Source organism: Globicephala melas, chromosome 12 (assembly GCF_963455315.2).
Source record: "Globicephala melas chromosome 12, mGloMel1.2, whole genome shotgun sequence".
NCBI lineage: Eukaryota > Metazoa > Chordata > Mammalia > Artiodactyla > Delphinidae > Globicephala > Globicephala melas.
In genome coordinates, this window is record NC_083325.1 from 12,285,888 (window position 1) to 12,303,542 (window position 17,655).

Sequence of the window (17,655 nt, forward strand, 5' to 3'; positions counted from 1 at the left end):
ATGTCGGAGGTGACCCGAAGTCTGCCGCAGCGCTGGGGTGCCAGCTTTGGGAGAGGCTCCGACTTCGACTCTTGGGGCCAGCTGGTGGAGGCGATAGAGGAGCATCAGATATTAGCAAGACACCTACAAAAAGAGGCCCAAGCTCAGCACAGCAATTCTGAATTCACCGAAGAACAAAAGAAAACCATAGGCAAATGGCGACATGCTTGGAATTACGAAATGCAGCTTTACAGCCCACATGGTCCCAAGAAGAATTTAAACTGGAGGATCTGAAGAAGCTAGAACCAATCCTAAAGAATGTTCTTACATATAATAAAGAATTCCCATTTGCTGTTCAGCCTGTCCCCTTAAGAAGAGTTTTAGCACCTGGTGAAGAAGAGAATTTGGAATTTGAAGAAGAGGGTGGTGCTAGAGCAGGGTCTCCTGATGCCTTTCCTGCTAAGAGTTCCCCGTACTTTATTACCAAGGTTGCCGTCAGAACCAGGAGTGACGTTACTCATCATCAGAATTGAGAAAATTGGCCTGAAAGATGCTGGGCGACGCATTGATCCCTATGTCACGGTTAGCGTAAAAGATCTGAATGGCGTGGATTTAACTCCTGTGCAAGAGACTCCAGTGGCTTCAAGAGAAGAAGATATGTATGTTCATTTTAATGTGGACGTGGAGCTCCAGAAGCATGTTGAAAAATTAACCAAAGGTGCAGCTATTTTCTTTGAATTCAAACACTATAAGCCCCAAAAAAGGTTTACCAGCACCAAGTGTTTTGCTTTCATGGAGAAGTATGAAATTAAACCTGGGCCAATTGTAATAGAACTATACAAGAAACCCACTGACTTTAAAAGAAAGAAATTGCAATTGCTGACCAAGAAACCACTTTATCTTCATCTGCATCAAACTTTGCCCAAGGAATGATCGTGACATGAATACCCTGGAACTTCTGTGAATCTTACCACTCAGTAGAAACCATCCTAGCTCTGTGTAGCCTATTCACCCTTCAACAGGCAGGAAGCAAGCCATACCCAGGCCAGCAGGACAGAGCGAGTCCATTACCCAGCTGTAGCCCAGAATTCAAAGTCCAGCACGTGACTGATGGAAAAGACTCCTTTGGATACAGGCTTATTGTAGATCTTGAAACATTTTCACTTTTCTATTAATTGTGCAATGAATAGCCTCTTTTCTAATGTGCCACTACTCCTGCCCTGCTTCCTGGAACGACACTGTTGTGGGTGGAATGTGCTCACCTGCACACTTAATACAGCAATAAGAGTGTGCTGGAGTTTACACACCTGTCCACTTCCGCTCCAATATGCTCTTCGGTTTTTCGAGTTAATGTCAAACTTTGGGTTGATGTGGCTAGGATAGTATGAAACTGTCTTTGAGAGGAATTGGACCAATTATGCTGCCCAAGGTCAGTCTGGAAATTTATAGGCTGCTCCTCGGAGACGGCCTTGATTCACCCTGATCTCATGGTTCTCCTGCTTAGAAATAGTGTGTCTTGGCCAAATCAGCATCCCATATGGGCGTGTTCACAGGTTGTAGCTGTGATTTTTCCAGATGACCAGATCGTTTTTCTGAAAGATCATTTTTTTGTTTGTTTGTTTTGTTTTGTTTGTGGTACGCGGGCCTTTCACTGTTGTGGCCTCTCCCGTTGCGGAGCACAGGCTCCGGACGCGCAGGCTCAGCGGCCATGGCTCACGGGCCCAGCTGCTCCGCTGCATGTGGGATCTTCCCGGACCGGGGCACGAACCCGTGTCCCCTGCATCGGCAGGCGGACTCTCAACCACTGCGCCACCAGGGAAGCCCCTGAAAGAGCATATTTTTAGTCATGTTGATTAGCTTCTTTCCACACCACATCGTTACTCTTTCTGATAGTGATTCTGGGGTTAATGATGGAATAATTACGAATTCTTGGTGGGTTTATAATGTCTTCTAAATCATGTAATCTAAAAATAATTTTATTTTTAGATTGTTAGTCAGATGCTAACAAGATACTGCAGGAATAACTGCTGTTTTTCGGACAACTGATTGTGAAACCTTAAAACCTGCCTACCTCTTCTTATAGTGGTGAGTACGCAAATCTGGAGATATTCTGTTTTTTTTTATAGGTAGATAGGATTGCCATTTATTTCCTATGTAGATATATTGCCATTCACATATGGAAATATGCAGGTCATGAGCTTTTTATAATTTGACTATTTACATTGTTTCAACTTGATAATGGGGCATAAATAAAACTTTCATAGTGCACACGAGGTGGATACTTGATACACAGAACATTAAGATTTGGGGTGGGCATTCTGTGGGTTAGGTGTGGAGCCCACATATTTAATATTCACTATTTTAAATGACCAGTGCTAGCATGAGGGGAACGCAGTGCCAGTACTTGGCCTATTTTTAAACTAGTGTAATAGGCCTGGTCATACCGTTCAGTATGTTTGCTTTTTAAAGTAAGTAACCACAGTCAAGTTCTAGCCCTTGCACTTCAAGAGATCTAGTCTCCACTTTCAGTTGTCTGTTAGGTCAGTTCTGTTTACTATGATGGATGTTAAAAAACTATATGAGCCTGAAGAATTCTCAACCAAATTCAGTCTTGCCTCTCTCTTGATTAGCTTAATTCCAAAACGATTCCATCCGCAGTAGCTTGAGGGGATGAGGAATTTGCCTTAATAAGTTACTTTGTTGTTCACTCAACTCTTAGACTGTGAGGTGTCAGCCCCCCCGCCCCCCGCCGCCGACCCCCAGACTGTAAGCTCCCCAGGGGGCAAGAACCACATGTTCGCCACATCACGTACATTTTCTGAGGTGCTTGGCAGCGCTCTGTACCCTGTGGAGTACTCGGTACCTTCTGTTTGATGTTGCTGACAAGACCTAAAACTAATCCCTTAAAAAACCTACCATTTGGGTTTCCCTGGTGGCGCAGTGGTTGAGAATCTGCCTGCCAATGCAGGGGACACGGGTTCGAGCCTTGGTCTGGGAGGATCCCACATGCCGCGGAGCAACTAGGCCTGTGAGCCACAACTACTGAGCACGCGCGTCTGGAGCCTGTGCTCCGCAACGGGAGAGGCCACGACAGTGAGAGGCCCGCGCACCGCGATGAAGCATGGCCCCCGCTTGCCGCAACTAGAGAAACCCTCGCACAGAAACGAAGACCCAACACAGCCAAAAATTAATTAATTAATTAATTTAAAAAAATAGTAGTACTTAAAAAGAACCTACCATTAAAATGTAGCAAAACTGGAAGAAAAAAAAAAAAGCCAGTCAAAGGTGTGTGGAGGTCAGGAGGCGGGGTATGTGAACCAGAAAGCAGAGTCTTCGAGGGTCATCATTTTCACCTTTGATGGCTGGACTGAGGATTTTGTGTTTGTCACTGAACATACTGACTTTGATGATAAAGATTATCACTATATTAATGGTAAGAAATATTTCAGTCAGCACTTACCTTCAAAGGGTAAGCACCTCATTTATACCATCAAAAACTTTCAGGCAGAATGTGTGCAAATAGAAGTCAGATCTCTAAAGAAATTAATAATCTTGAAAGAAAGTAAGCTAGCTTTTACCATAAAGTGTGTTGCTTTTCAAAAGTCCTGCTGCCACACCCTAGACCAATTAAATCAGAATCTCCTGGGGTAAGACCCACCCAGACATGGGTATTTTTTTTAAAATACCGATTTTAAATTTTATTTCAATATGCAGCCAAGAACCACCGCCCTGGCGGAATTCCTCATTTTTGGTTGACTGCGTTTTGTAATATTAACTTGTTTGGAAATAAAGTTCTGAAAGTTGTTGACCCTATTTCTGAAGCCCCTGATGATCTAGAATTTACAGAGTCTGGGAGCCTGTGAGTGTCACAATAGTATTTCTAACCCAATGAATATTTACCAGTGAGGTGGGGACATACGAAACAAGGTCAGATCCAAGTAATTTACATCCTTTCCTCCTTCTCTGATGGGCCAGAAATTATGGGATGCAAGGTGTGTCAGTTCAACTGGACAGAAGGAAAGGGTGTCACTCTAAAAAGCATTAAGCAGCAAAAATGTCAAGGACATGGACAAGTTTGTGCAATAAGGGGACCTGCCCTCCTGAGTCTTCCAAGGCCAGAGGCCTGGACACTGCTGCTGGGACTGTGCTGGCTGCAGAGCATGTCCAAAGTCAAATCTCTTACTTCCCCAGAGAAGACATTGAAGATAACACGGTGACCTCGATGCAGCAGTGTGAGGTGCTGGCGAGAAAAAGGGGGGAAACGCAAATCGGTAAAATGGAGAAAGAGAACAACTCCAAAGATTCTGTACCCAGCAGAGCGTGAGCCCCAGGGAACCAAGTCCAGGGAAGCATATTTACATATGTTCTTAAGACACGTAAAGGCAAGACTTTAAAAAAGAAGACGGCAAATAAAATAGTACTAATTTAAATGGATATAACCTATACAGAATAAAAATGACAATGACCTGTTTCTTCCTGTCTGATGATACAGTAACATAGTTTTGCTTTTTCTGTTTCCTTTTCCAGTAATAATTCTCTAAAGTGCCTGCAGTCTTTAGGATGTCTTATTTTCTTTCATTTAGTGGTAAAACTGAGAATCCTAATGATTCCGTGTTCAGTGCTTTTGTTGAGAGAATGTTTAGCTCGATGTCATCACGTTGGCCTGACACCAGGAATCAGTGTGATGTGTGCCTTCTGAGAGTAGAACTTCAAGGCAAAGTGAATTTTACATAATAGAGTAAAAGTGATAAAGTAAAACAAAACAAACAAAAAATCCTCATTTAATTCTTCTTTACATTTCGAGAAAAGGAAAAGTGACCAAAATGCACATTATAAAAGCCTCAATATCACAGGTAAGTAAATCACATCTCTTTTTAGCAAAATGTGTCCAGGACACTTAGCAAGTAAGATCTTTCCGTTTTCTTTGGTAAGGAGCTTATATGCTGAATGGGATTTGTCAAAATTTACATTTGCACTCTCTGCTGAATATGCAGATAAATAAGCAAAGTCTAGTTTGTATTTGTATAAGAGATCAGCAATTTTTTTGTTTTATGTCTTCTGCAACTTCAAGGCAACCTTCATAGAAATTAAGAAATGATGTGAAGCTCCAGTTTTCATTGAAAAAGTACCTAAGAGCTAGGGGAAACATTTGTTGTGGCTGCCATGCCTCAGTTGAGTCACTGTAGAAAGTATGATCATTGGTGAGATACGACGGAGTCAGTTTCGCACTGTAAGGGGCCAACACATCTGTTACGCTCTAGAGTCTACCCTTCTGTTGGCCCACAAGACATTTTAGTTGCAATATCTGAATGAGGAAATGTAATTCTACTCGGTTTCATAGCACGGTCAAGGGAACAGTACGCTGATCGTACATGTTTGTGTCGATTCAATGGCTGCTGTTTTCAGCTGAGCTTTGGTGTCTTTTGGGGAGACAAACAAGCAAACGAACACACTGGCTTTTTTTTTAATATATAAATTTATTTTATTATTTATTTATTTATTTTTGGGTCTTTGTTGCTGTGCGTGGGCTTTCTCTAGTTGCGGTGAGCTGGGGGCTACTCTTCGTTGTGGTGTGCGGGCTTCTCGTTGCAGTGGTTTCACTTGTTGCAGAGCATGGGCTCTAGGCTCATGGGCTTCAGTAGTTGTGGCACGCAAGCTCATTAGTTGTGGCTCGTGGGCTCTAGAGCGCAGGCTCAGTAGTTGTGGCGCGCCGGCTTAGTTGCTCTGCGGCGTGTAGGATCTTCCCGGACCAGGGCTCGAACCTGTGTCCCCTGCATTGGCAAGCTGATTCTTAACCACTGCGCCACCAGGGAAGTCCCAACACACTGGCTTTTGGTAGATTTAGAAGTACTTGCCTGTCTCATCCTGAACTTGTGAGGTTCAATCTCCACATGTGCTTTCATATACTCTTTTCCACCATGTGCAATCCCCAGTTTTTTCCTGCATAGTGTGCAGTATGATATATTTTGGTTCCTTACTTTCCTAATCCAGTTATATATGTTCTTCCATTTGTCTTTAAAATAACATAAACATTTAGTCTGTGTTTTATGTGCTATCTGGGTCATGCTGGCATTGGTACTACAATTATTCTCATTTTCATTATCTGAACTCCTAGAAAACAAAGTCACGATATTCACAATGTTAAATATTAAACTGTCACTGTCCCAGTCCAAAGTACAACAGTTAATCCACAGAGACAGAGTATTAACATACAACTACAATGTACTTGTTACACATTTAAGTTGCATCATTCAGAGTGATGCAGCGATGGAGGATTCAATACTCTGAGTCAAATTATACACTGGGAGGAAAACAACAACAACAATGGCAGGGAATTCCCTGCAGTCCAGTGGTTAGGACTTTGCGCTTCCACTGCAGGGGGCCCGGGTTCGATCCCTGGTCAGGGAACTAAGATTCCGCAAGCCGTGCTGCGCGGCCAAAAAAAAAAAAGGCAGGTGGTTAACTCCTGAAATTTAATCTCCACTCAGACTTCTCTGCCAAACTCCAGATTTGCATATCAATTGCCTACTCGACTTTTTTTTTTTTTTTTAATTACTACACTTACTTTATTTTATTTAGTTATTTATTTTTTGGCTGCAGTGGGTCTTCGTTGCTGCTCACGGGCTTTCTCTAGTTGCGGTGAGCAGGGGCTACTCTTCATTGAGGTTCGCAGGCTTCTCATTGCGGTGGCTTCTCTTGTGGAGCACGGGCTCTAGGAACCCATGGGCTTCAGTAGTTGCAGCACATGGGCTCAGTAGTTGTGGCTCGCGGGCTCTAGAGCGCAGGCTCAGTAGATGGGGCGCACCAGGTTAGTTGTTCCGTGGCATGTTGAATCTTCCCGTACCAGGGCTCGAACCCGTGTCCCCTGCATTGTCAGGCGGATTCTTAACTCCTGCACCACCAGGGAAGTCCCAACGTTTCTATTTTGATGTCTTGAAACATCTCAATATTACCATGTTCAGAGCTGAGCTTCTGATTCTCCTCCTAAAACTGTTCCACCTCTGCCTCCCCTAACTCAGGCAGATCCATTCTGCCCGCTGCTCAGGCCAAAGACCTTGGGAGCCTCCTTAACCCCACTTTTCTTTCACATCCAATATCCAGTGCATTTGGAAATCCCATTGGCTCCTTCTTCAAAATATATCCACCATCCCTCTACCTTTCAGTACCTCCTGTTACCAAATCCAGCGGGAACCACCATCCCTCACACCTGGGTTTCTGCACAGCCTCGTCCCTACTCTCCAAGTTTCTCCTTCCTCCCACCCTGAGTGTGTTCTCAATACAAAAGCTAGAGGGATCCTTTTAAATATTAAGTCAGAATATCTGTCACTTCTCCATCTGAAACTGTGCAAAGGTATATCATCTCAGAGCAAAAGCCAAAGTCCGTAGAGTAGCCTGTGATGCCCTGCGCCCTCTGGGCACCCTCCTCCTCATGCCTTCTGACCTCATTTCCTTCCAAGTTCCCAGCCACGTGGACTCATTCCTGCTCTTTGAACACTCCAGGAGTGGCCCTGCCTCAGGGCCTTTGCTTAATTCTGCTGGGAGCCTTCTTCTCCCAGAGAAGCAAGTGACTGTCACCTCTAAGTCTTTTCTCAAATGTCACCTTCCTACCACCCTACTTAGCACAGATACGTGCCTCTTGCCCTGCACTTCGGATAACCTGCTCTTCTCCTTTTATCACCTCTTCGCCTACCTTATTTATTAGTATTATTGCTTACGGTCTGTCTCTCCCACTCGAATAGGCAGGAATCTTTGTCTCATCTGTTCATTGCTATATCCAAAGCCTTGAGGATAGTGTCTGATAGGTGCTCAATGAATATTTTATTATTTTATTTTATTTTATTTTTGGCCATGCTGCGTGGCCTGCAGAATCCTAATTCCCCCACCAGGGATCGAACCAGTGCCCCCTGCGGTGGAAGCTCAGAGCCCTAACCACTGGACCAGCAGGAACTCCCTCAATATATATTTTAGAATGAACGAAGGAGGTGATCACCATGCTCTGTTCAGGTCACAGCCTAGGAAGTGTGGCTGGAGCTGTCGTGGTGAGGTCCGGGACCCCGGAGTGGTGGTGAAATGGTAAGGCTGAGGCCTCAGGGCCCAGGGGTTCACCGTTGCACTCCCTCACCTCTGCCCTAAGTGGCTCTAGCCTATTTATCAAGGTTGCATCATCGTCTGGGGAAGAAGTTTCATTGGAAATGCCAGTATCATCTTATTTGAAAGACAGGCAGATCCCTCAAAGTTGCTCAGATCTGTAGGCAGGCTGTGCTAAATCAGGTGGTAGGGAATGCCCTCCGAGAAGATGACATTTGAGCAAAGACTTGCTGCTAGGTCCAGGGCATGCGATCGAATCTCAGTGCGGAGAGAGGGGAGGGGGCAGCAATGAGATATGGTAAAAATTTGTTTCTCTGCTCAACCTAGTAATGCTCTAGGGCTCAGAGACTTCCACTTGACTTTCTGCACATGTCAAGCAGATGAAGGAAGAGAGAGAGCTTGAGGATTATGGAGAGGTTTTTTAGGGGCCAGTTCTGGAAGTGCTGGTGTACATCACTACTGCCACCAACCAGAACTCAGCCCCACCTCACGGCAAGGGGTGCTGAGAGATGTAGCGTACTTGTGTGCTCCGGAGGCAAAGCCAGTAAGCGCTCAGCATCGTCTGTGCCACAGAGGTACCCTGCGTAATTCGGGGACAATACTCAGGGCTGTAGACTAAGTAGAGTACCAGGCACACACTGGTGTGGATGGGAGAGGTGTGTGGCCTGGAACAGCCTTTCGGGAAGGCAATGTGGAAGAATCTTCTTCCCTTTGTAGGAATTTATGCTACAGAATCATGAGTGTACAGATGTAAGTGTACAAGAACGCATCTAGCAATGCAGTTCACAGTAATAAAAATTGGAAACATTGGACAAAAAATGGGATGCAGATCATTTAAAAACAAAGACAGGGACTTCATCGGCAGTCCAGTGGTTAAGACTCTGCACTTCCATTGCAGGGGGCATGGGTTCGATCCCTGGTTGGGGAACTCACATCCCACATGCCACGTGGCATGGCCACAAACAAATAAACAAACAAAGACAGATCTTCTTATATTGTCGTCTGAACAGATGTCCAATAAAATGCAAATTGTACTGTAATTATAGTGTGATCTCAGGAAGAGTATTTATACATTAATTTTTAAAATACATAGTATTTGCACGTGCTACAAAAATTCGAAAGGTAGAAAAGGCTACCCACTGAAAAATCTCCCTGTCACCCCTGCTCCAGGTCATCAAGTTCATCTCCTTACAGGCAGCCTATGCTACCAGTTTCTTGTATATCTTTCTAGGAGCATCTTATGTATACACCAGCAAAGGCATACATATGTGGACACATTCCCACACATATGTGTGTGTATCTCAATCCTCCTTTTTTATTGCAAATGCTAACTTACTATACATATATTGTTTTCAAAACAATTTTTTACTGAAGTATAGACTTACAATGTTGTATTAGTTTCAGGTGTACAGCAAACTGATTCCGTTATATAAGAGTATTTCAGATTCTTTTCCATTTCAGGTCTTACCAGATACTGAATATAGTTCCCAATGCCACACAGTAGGTCCTTGCTGTTTATCCATTTTATACATAGTAGTGTGTATGTTAATCCCAAACTCTTAGTTTATCCCTCCCCCCAACTTTCCCTTTTGGTAACCATAAATTGGTTTTCTATGTCTGTGAGTCTATTTCTGTTTTGTAAATGAGTTCATTTGTATCATTTTTTTTCGATTCCACATACAAGTGATATGTGATATTTGTCTTTCTCTGTCTGACTTACTTCACTCAGTATGATCATCTCTAGGTCTTTTGTCACCTAAAAATTTAACTTTGTGATCATTCCATTATGAGTACCTAAATAATTCTCTCATTCTTTTTATGGCTACATAATATTTCCTTTTATGGATATAAAAAATGAGTTATATTTAAAATTAAGTGTTTCCAGCCCATATATACATAGAACTATATGCAGAATATCCTCAAACTCTTCACAGCTCTTGCTAAGGCCGCAGTGACCTCCACGTGCAGTGAGCACTTTTCAGTCCTCCTCTTGGCCGCTCTTGACGGGTTGCTTTCTGACAAAGACTCTCTCCTTGATCAAACTTGAGTCAATTTCCCCCAGACCCTCTTTTTGATTAGGTCTCAGCCTTGGCCGCCATCCTGTGTCTGGTCTGCCCAACCCAGTCTCAGCAAAGAATCCTGCTAAGTTGGTTCATCTTTGACATCTGATCAAGTTCCTCATGCCCCACCTTTGACATCTAAGTCCTTCACCTGCCTTAGCAAGAATTCTGTTAGGTCAGTTTCGCAAGAATTCCTTGAAGTCTCCCCTTAGTCATTTTCCATCCACTGAGCCCTTCGTGCTGCCCTTGGCTCTAAATACCCCTTGTCCTTGTTGGAGTCAGTGTTGAGGCAGATCTCTCTGCCCTGTTGCAGTACTCCTATTGCAACAGTCCTGAGGAAAGCCTTTTTTACCATTTTAACAAGTGTCAGTATTAACCTTTAACCTTGCTCCCTTAACCGTTCCCTGAAACTCGTCTTCCCTTGTCTTTCTGTACACACTCTGCAGGCCTCCTCCTGCCTCTCTGGCCATCCCTCCACCTACTCCCACCCCTGGCGGTATTCTTCAAGGCTTGAACCAGGCCTCTTCTATTCTCTACTCTCTGCAGTGACATTTCTTATAGAGAATTGCAAACAATTCATTGGGTCACAGATGGTTTCCTTCAGCCCAGGCCTCTGCCACAGGCTTCCCCCGACTACATGGATTTTTCTCAGATTTTCCAAGGGAACACTCACCATCCAGAACTAAAGGCATCATCTTCCCAAGCTTGTCTGTCATTTCCTTTGGCCCCCTCACCCTTTCTCATGGCCACTTCATTGCACCTGGGCCTGGAGGGCTGTTGCTCGCCATGGCCAGTGTGCTTAGTTAATTCCTTCTCATCATTTAGACCTGAGCTCAGCCCAGAGTCCCTTAGAGAGTCTGCTCTGTCCCCGCCCTCCTCAGAGGCCAGATTCCACTTCTGTATGTTTTCACAGCAGTGCCATAAGCACCTCACTTGTGGCCCCACTTGAAAGAGGGAACCTCAGGCTGATCCGCACCGAGAGACAGTCTGCAAAATGACTGTCTTGGACTCTTCAAAAACATCAGTGTCATGAAAGACAGAAAAAGTCCAGGGACTGGTGCTAAAGAGACATTGTTTGGGCCATCCATCTCTAAGCCATTATTGGGATAATTGGGGATATTTGAATATGGACTGTATATTAGACAATAAATGTTAAGTGCCTTGGGTTTGATAATGATATTGAGTTAATATATGAGAATTATAGGGAATTCCCTGCCAGTCCAGTGGTTAGGACTCTGAGCTCTCACTGCCTTGGGCCCGGGTTTGATCTCTGGTTGGGGTAGGATCCCACAAGCCGTGTAGTGTGGCCAAAAAATAAAAAAGTTGCTTAATATATGAGAATTATATAATATGTAAGACTTCTTTAGGAGATACATGTCTAGGGATGAAGTCTCATAATAAATGCAACTTATTCTCAAACAGTTCAGAAAAGAAATGTGAGTGTATATATGTATACACCTATAACTATAGGTATTACATATACACCTATACCTATCATTCACATATGTGTATTTATACATACATACACATATACACATACTATATATAAACATATCTATCTATCTAGAGAGAACAAATGTGTCAAAAGGTTAATAATTGATACATCAAGGTAAGAGATACACTGTATTATTTTTGCAACATTTTGTAGGTTTGAAGTTTTCCAAAATAAAAAATTGGAGGAAAATCAGTGAACATGTAAAGTATAAGAAGCTTTGGGGAAGAACTTCTTGATAACAGTCATTCAGGCCATGTTGTCATCCTTTCGTTTTCAACTACAGTCCAAAAAGATTGGCTTTTCTGGGCTTCCCTGGTGGCGCAGTGGTTAAGAATCCGCCTGCCAATGCAGGGGACACAGGTTCGATCCCTGGTCCAGGAAGATCCCACATGCCACAGAGCAACTAAGTCCATGCGCCACAACTACTGAGCCTGCGCTCTAGAGCCCACGAGCCACAACTACTGAAGCCCGTGTGCCTAGAGCCCGTGCTCTGCAACAACAGAAGCCACCGCAATGAGAAGCCCACGCACGGCAATGAAGAGTAGCCCTCTTTGCTCACTGCAACTAGAGAAGTCCCGCGTGCAGCAATGAAGACCTAATGCGGCCAAAAATAAATAAATTAAATAAATAACTTAAAAAAAAAAGATTGACTTTTCTAAAAAAAAAAAAATCTGAGACACAACTTAATGATTTAAAGTACAATCCAGTTGATAACACCTTAACTTAAACGGCTCAAGATCATAGAGATATAGTTTATTCTTTCTAGTTTTGAAGTTGGACACAGACTGTGCATGGGTTTATTCTATTATATTTTAAATAACAAAATAAATAAAGCAGGCCATGCATAGAATAGTGATGACAGTATTATGGAAAAAACATTTTGCTTGGTCCAAGTCTGAGCTCTTGAGGTACAAAAAGCAGAAAGGAGGAATAAATAAAATTAAAATCTGATGCAGGGCTTCCCTGGTGGCGCAGTGGTTGAGAGTCCGCCTGCCGATGCAGGGGACACGGGTTCGTGCCCCGGTCCGGGAAGATCCCACATGCCACGGAGCAGCTGGGCCCATGAGCCATGGCCACTGAGCCTGCGCGTCCGGAGCCTGTGCTCCGCAAAGGGAGAGGCCACAACAGTGAGAGGCCCGCATACGGCAAAAAAAAAAAAAAAAAAAAAAAAAAAAAATCTGATGTTAATGAAACAGGAAATAAAAAAGCAAAAAAAAAAAAAAAAAAAAAGGCTTAAAAGGATGAATTCCAAGTTGCTTCTTCAGGAGCCTGATTAAGGAAAAAGTTAAAAGAGATGCATTAAAAATGAGAAAGGAAATGTAACCAGAAATTGTCTGGAAACTACTGTGTGCGGCTCTATTACAAAAATTTCCTGGGCTTCCCTGGTTGCACAGTGGTTAAGAATCCACCTGCTAATGCAGGGGACACGGGTTCGAGCCCTGGTCGGGGAACTAAGATCCTGCATACCAAAAAGTAAAACAAAACAAAACAAACACCCGTATATCCTTTACTCAGATTTACTTATTGCTAACATTTTGCATCATTTGCTTTGTTGCTTGTTCTCTCTCTCTCTCTCTCTGTATGTTCTTAACTTTTTTTTTCCCTGAACAATTTGAGAATAAGTTGCAAACATCATGGCCTTTAACTCCTGGTGTAATACAAAGCACAGTGGTGAGGGAGCTTCTGGTAGCAATGAGAAATTCAGTGGTAGGGTCCTCCACAGGCTGGGGTGACGGTAAGACATGGTACCACTGAACTGGACTGCCTTGTGTTACTGGGAATAACAGGATTCTGAAAAAGCAGAGGCAGGTGGGGTTACTTAACGGTCAGAAATGTGGACATAATTACTGGAATGGGGAGCAAGCTTGAGGTAGCAACCAGGGTACCTTGATACACAGAGATCTGTGGCAATGACTAATGATCCATAGTGTCTTTGGGAAAGAGATATGACAGCATCTGAATAGAGTATTGTTTGGTTGTATAACCAGAAAACATGGAGATCTGGGGAGCTGAAGCCCGATGGCTTTCACTACAGTGGAAAATCACAAGTTCTCACCCAGCTTCTAGATCTGAGTCAGTTCTCAGACTGACAGATGGGCAGTCCAGTTCCCTGTGGGGAAGGACTTGGTAAGGCCACTGCAAATATGCACAATATTCCTCTAGTTCCTCCTTAAAGGGACTCGTGGCCATTTTCTAGAGAAACCGTCCACTACGGAAAAGGGGATTCCTAGATTTCTCGAGGGCTGTGGAATACTGGGTTCTGAGGTGACACCAATACCAGGGGATCCGAAATGCCATTGTGGTTCCCTCGGCTGGAATGAGGCTGAGAGATGAAAGGTAATAAATGAAATCCTGATTCATGTTTGTCTCACTGTGGGTCTAGTGGGCCCACAGATCCATCCTGCAGTTACATCTCCTAACGGTAATGGATTAACAGGTAGCAGACCTCACATATTGGTTCCCTCACCAATTATGTTAGGGAAAGCCTAGGATGTAGTGACAAGACAGTACATAAAGGATAATATCCTATCAGGGGTGGAATTGCAGAGATTAGCACCTATATCAGACTAAAAGATGCACGACTCCCTATCATATACCTATTTGGTTCTCATGAATATAAAAAAACAGACAGATTATGATGGATGGCTGTGGATTTCCATCCACTTAACCAAGTGATAGTCCCAATTGTAGTTGCTGAGCTGGATCTTTTCTTTCTTTCTTTATTTATTTGGCTGTGCTGGGTCTTAGTTGTGGCATGTGGGGTCTTTAGTTGTGTCATGTGAACTCTTAGTTGCAGCATGTGGGATCTAGTTCCCTGACTAGGGATCGAACCCAGGCCCCCTGCATTGGGAGCGTGGAGTCTTAGCCACTGGACCACCAGGGAAGTCTCGCTGAGCTGGATCTTTACCTGAACAGATCAGTACAGATTTTGGCACTTGGTATGAAGCTATTGATCTGGTAAATGCATTCTTTTCAATCTCCATCATTAAAAAGGCTCAAAGCCATTTTGTTTATATGTGGGAAGGCCAGCAGAATACATTGACTGTCTTGGCCCAGTGCTACATTAACTCTCTTGCTTCCTGCTACAGTATTATCCACAGAGACCTTGATCATCTTGATATTCTACAGAACATGATACTAACTGAACTTTGTTGAACAAAATATGATAAGTACTCTGGATGCCCAGATGCCAACTAGTGGGAAAAAAAGACTCCCTCAAAATTCAAAGTCTTTGCCACATTGGTGAAATCTTTAGGGGTCCACTGGTTTGGGACAAGATGCTGCACCTTATGTACCCGCTATCACTATGAAAGGGACAAATAGGATAAAAAAAGAAAAATCGTATTTTTTGGAGCTCTTTGGATTTGAGGCATCATACACCACGTTGGCAATACAGCACTGATTCATTTATTTCCTAGTTCAAATAATGTCCAGAGCAAGAGGAGATTTGCAGTAGATCCAGGACGTAGGGCAAATTACCTGCTCCGTGGCCACTGCAACTCAGCAGGACCTGTGGTGCCCAGATATCCTTGATAGGTAAAGATGCCATGCGGAGTCTCAGGAATGTCTAGTAGGAGGTCTACAGCACAGACCTCTAGGGATCTGGAACGAGGTTCTACCTTCTGTAACAAAGAACTATTTGCCATTCATTTGAGAAGCAGCTCCTGTAATGCCACTGAGCCCTAAAAGGGACTTTGAAATTGATCATGGGGCATCCGATGACTTTGCAACTGGAGCTGCCTTTCAAGTTGCAGCAACAGTTCATCATATAAGGGAAATGAACAGGTCCAGAGAACACAAGTAAGTTAAATGGATAAATGGTCCAGATCCCTATGTCATCCACCTCTGTTGCACTGACGCCATTCTCTCAGCTCATGCATATAACCTCAGGGGATCTGTATGATCAACTAACGAAAGAAAATCTTGGGCCTTTTAGTGTGAGCTGAAATGGACTGCTACCACATTACAGCTCTACTCAAGGTGGCCATAAAAATAGCAATGAGGGGGGACGAGGGGAAGGAAAAAAAAAAAAAAAAGCAATGAGGAGAAATCTTCCCAGCAATCAGAGCTGTGAGTAGTGTATATTGACTGAAAAACAACAAAAAACAAAACATACAACCTGAAATTATGTTTTATTCGGGGGCTATACTGAGGTCTATAGCACAGGAGACAGCCTCTCAGATAGCTCTGAGCAACTGTTGCAATGAGGTAAGAGAGGAGCCAGGATGTTTAGGAGTTTTTGTTGGAGAAAAAAAAAGAAAACCAAACCCATATAGTTGAACATCAAAAAATTACTGCTAATCACAAATAAACAGACAAGTTAATGAATTTCGTGCTTTTCTATGTATGGGAAGATGCAAGAGTCTGCATCATTGAAATCATTCGTTTGATATGCATCTTAACTATATAAAGCCAGTGTCTATTTTTCTCCATCCTGAAGAATTCCCCTCAGGGAGCACTGTGCAGAGGCTGATGGTCTGATGGCAGGCAACGTTCATAGTTTACTGGAATGGCAGGAAACAAGTTTTGTCCACATATACTTTGTATTTCAAGAGACGAGGTCTAAAGTAGGTATGTGTATGGACTCCTGAGCTGTGATGAGTAGTTTGTCTAGTAGGTCAGGGACCTAGAAGGAGTAAGATGGGAAGATTAGAGACAAGGGGTCTGAGGAGGGTGAACCTGTGTGCATGAGCACAAGTGTGTGTATCTTCGTGTTTCAAGTCAGGGCCCACCAAAAGCATCCACGTCAGAAGATGCACTCAGCAGCCATGTGGACAGGATGACATATCTGGTGGATATCAGCTAGGCTCTGTCTCTTATAACTCCATTGCTTGTGTGATTGACAGCATGGGCTCCGTCTGTCCAAGGCTGATCTAACTTAACATTTACCATGTCACCAACTGTGCCACGTGGTACCATCCCTTGGAGGAAAACAGCCAGCCTCCTGGTGGCAAATTGATTACATCTGATCTCTTGTATTCTGGAGGGGACAGTGATTCATTCTTACTATAGTTTATGCCTATTGCACACGTGGTTGTAATTCACTGCCTGAAGTGTCTCTGCCAGCATCACTGTGAAGGCTCACTGAATGCCTGATTTTCCGTGAGTTTGAATGACACATAACCATGGGTACCTAATAACGGAATCCACTAGTCCTACCATATACCAGACCATCCAAAAGTAGTCAGCCAGGTAAATGTTTGGAATGCCCCATTAAAACCTCAGCCCTGGCACCATCTTGGGAACAACATTCAGGGATAGGACATTCTTCTTCCTCCGGGGATGCAGTCTATGCATTGTACCAATAACGAGAATATACAGGTTCTGGAATCAAGGGGTAGAATGCAGAGTGCCTTTTCTCACATTGACTCACAATGAGCAGGTTGCCAACTTGCAACCTGAGGCTCTACTGGGTCCAAGGGCCTGGTTCACGGAAAATGAATGCTTGTTCCAGCGGATGAAGTAAGGTTTCAGCTTCTTTGGATTTCTTTTGTCCTTTCTGCAACTTCTTAAGTAGGATACTTACATGGATCTTTAATCTTCAGCCTTTATTTCTCTCTAACACGAGCATTTAAGGCTATAAATATCTAAAGAGTGTTTGTGATATGGTAGTATATTGTCATTATTTTTCATTTCTGCATACTAAGTGATTTCCACAAGAGTTTCTTCTTTAACACATCAGTTATTTAGATGTTATTTCATGAATTTCCAAATACGGTATTTTTCTAATTTTCTTTTGGTTAATTCTTTTCTTTTCTCTTCTTTCTTAAGAAAGAAGTCCACTTTCTTTAATGTTGTACAGAAAGTATGTGTAGAACCAAAAATAAAGTAAACATTATCACATTTGTTTACATCACAATCTAGTTTTTCATATTAACTTTGCTATTCAAACAACAGAAAGTAGGTGGTCATTTAGGGATTGGGAAAGAGATAAAACCCAAAAAACTTTTCTAGCATGTTTATTCTACACTGTGTATAGCTGTGCTCACAAAGACAGCTGCTCTTTTTTTAAAATTTTTTTTTATTGGAGTA

The 17,655-nt window shown here is 43.2% G+C and overlaps 1 pseudogene; it reads left to right on the top strand.

Annotated features, from left to right (window-relative positions):
• Window positions 1-1,616, top strand: LOC115842448 (axin interactor, dorsalization-associated protein pseudogene; annotated as a pseudogene).
• The last annotated feature ends 16,039 nt before the right edge of the window (window positions 1,617-17,655 follow it).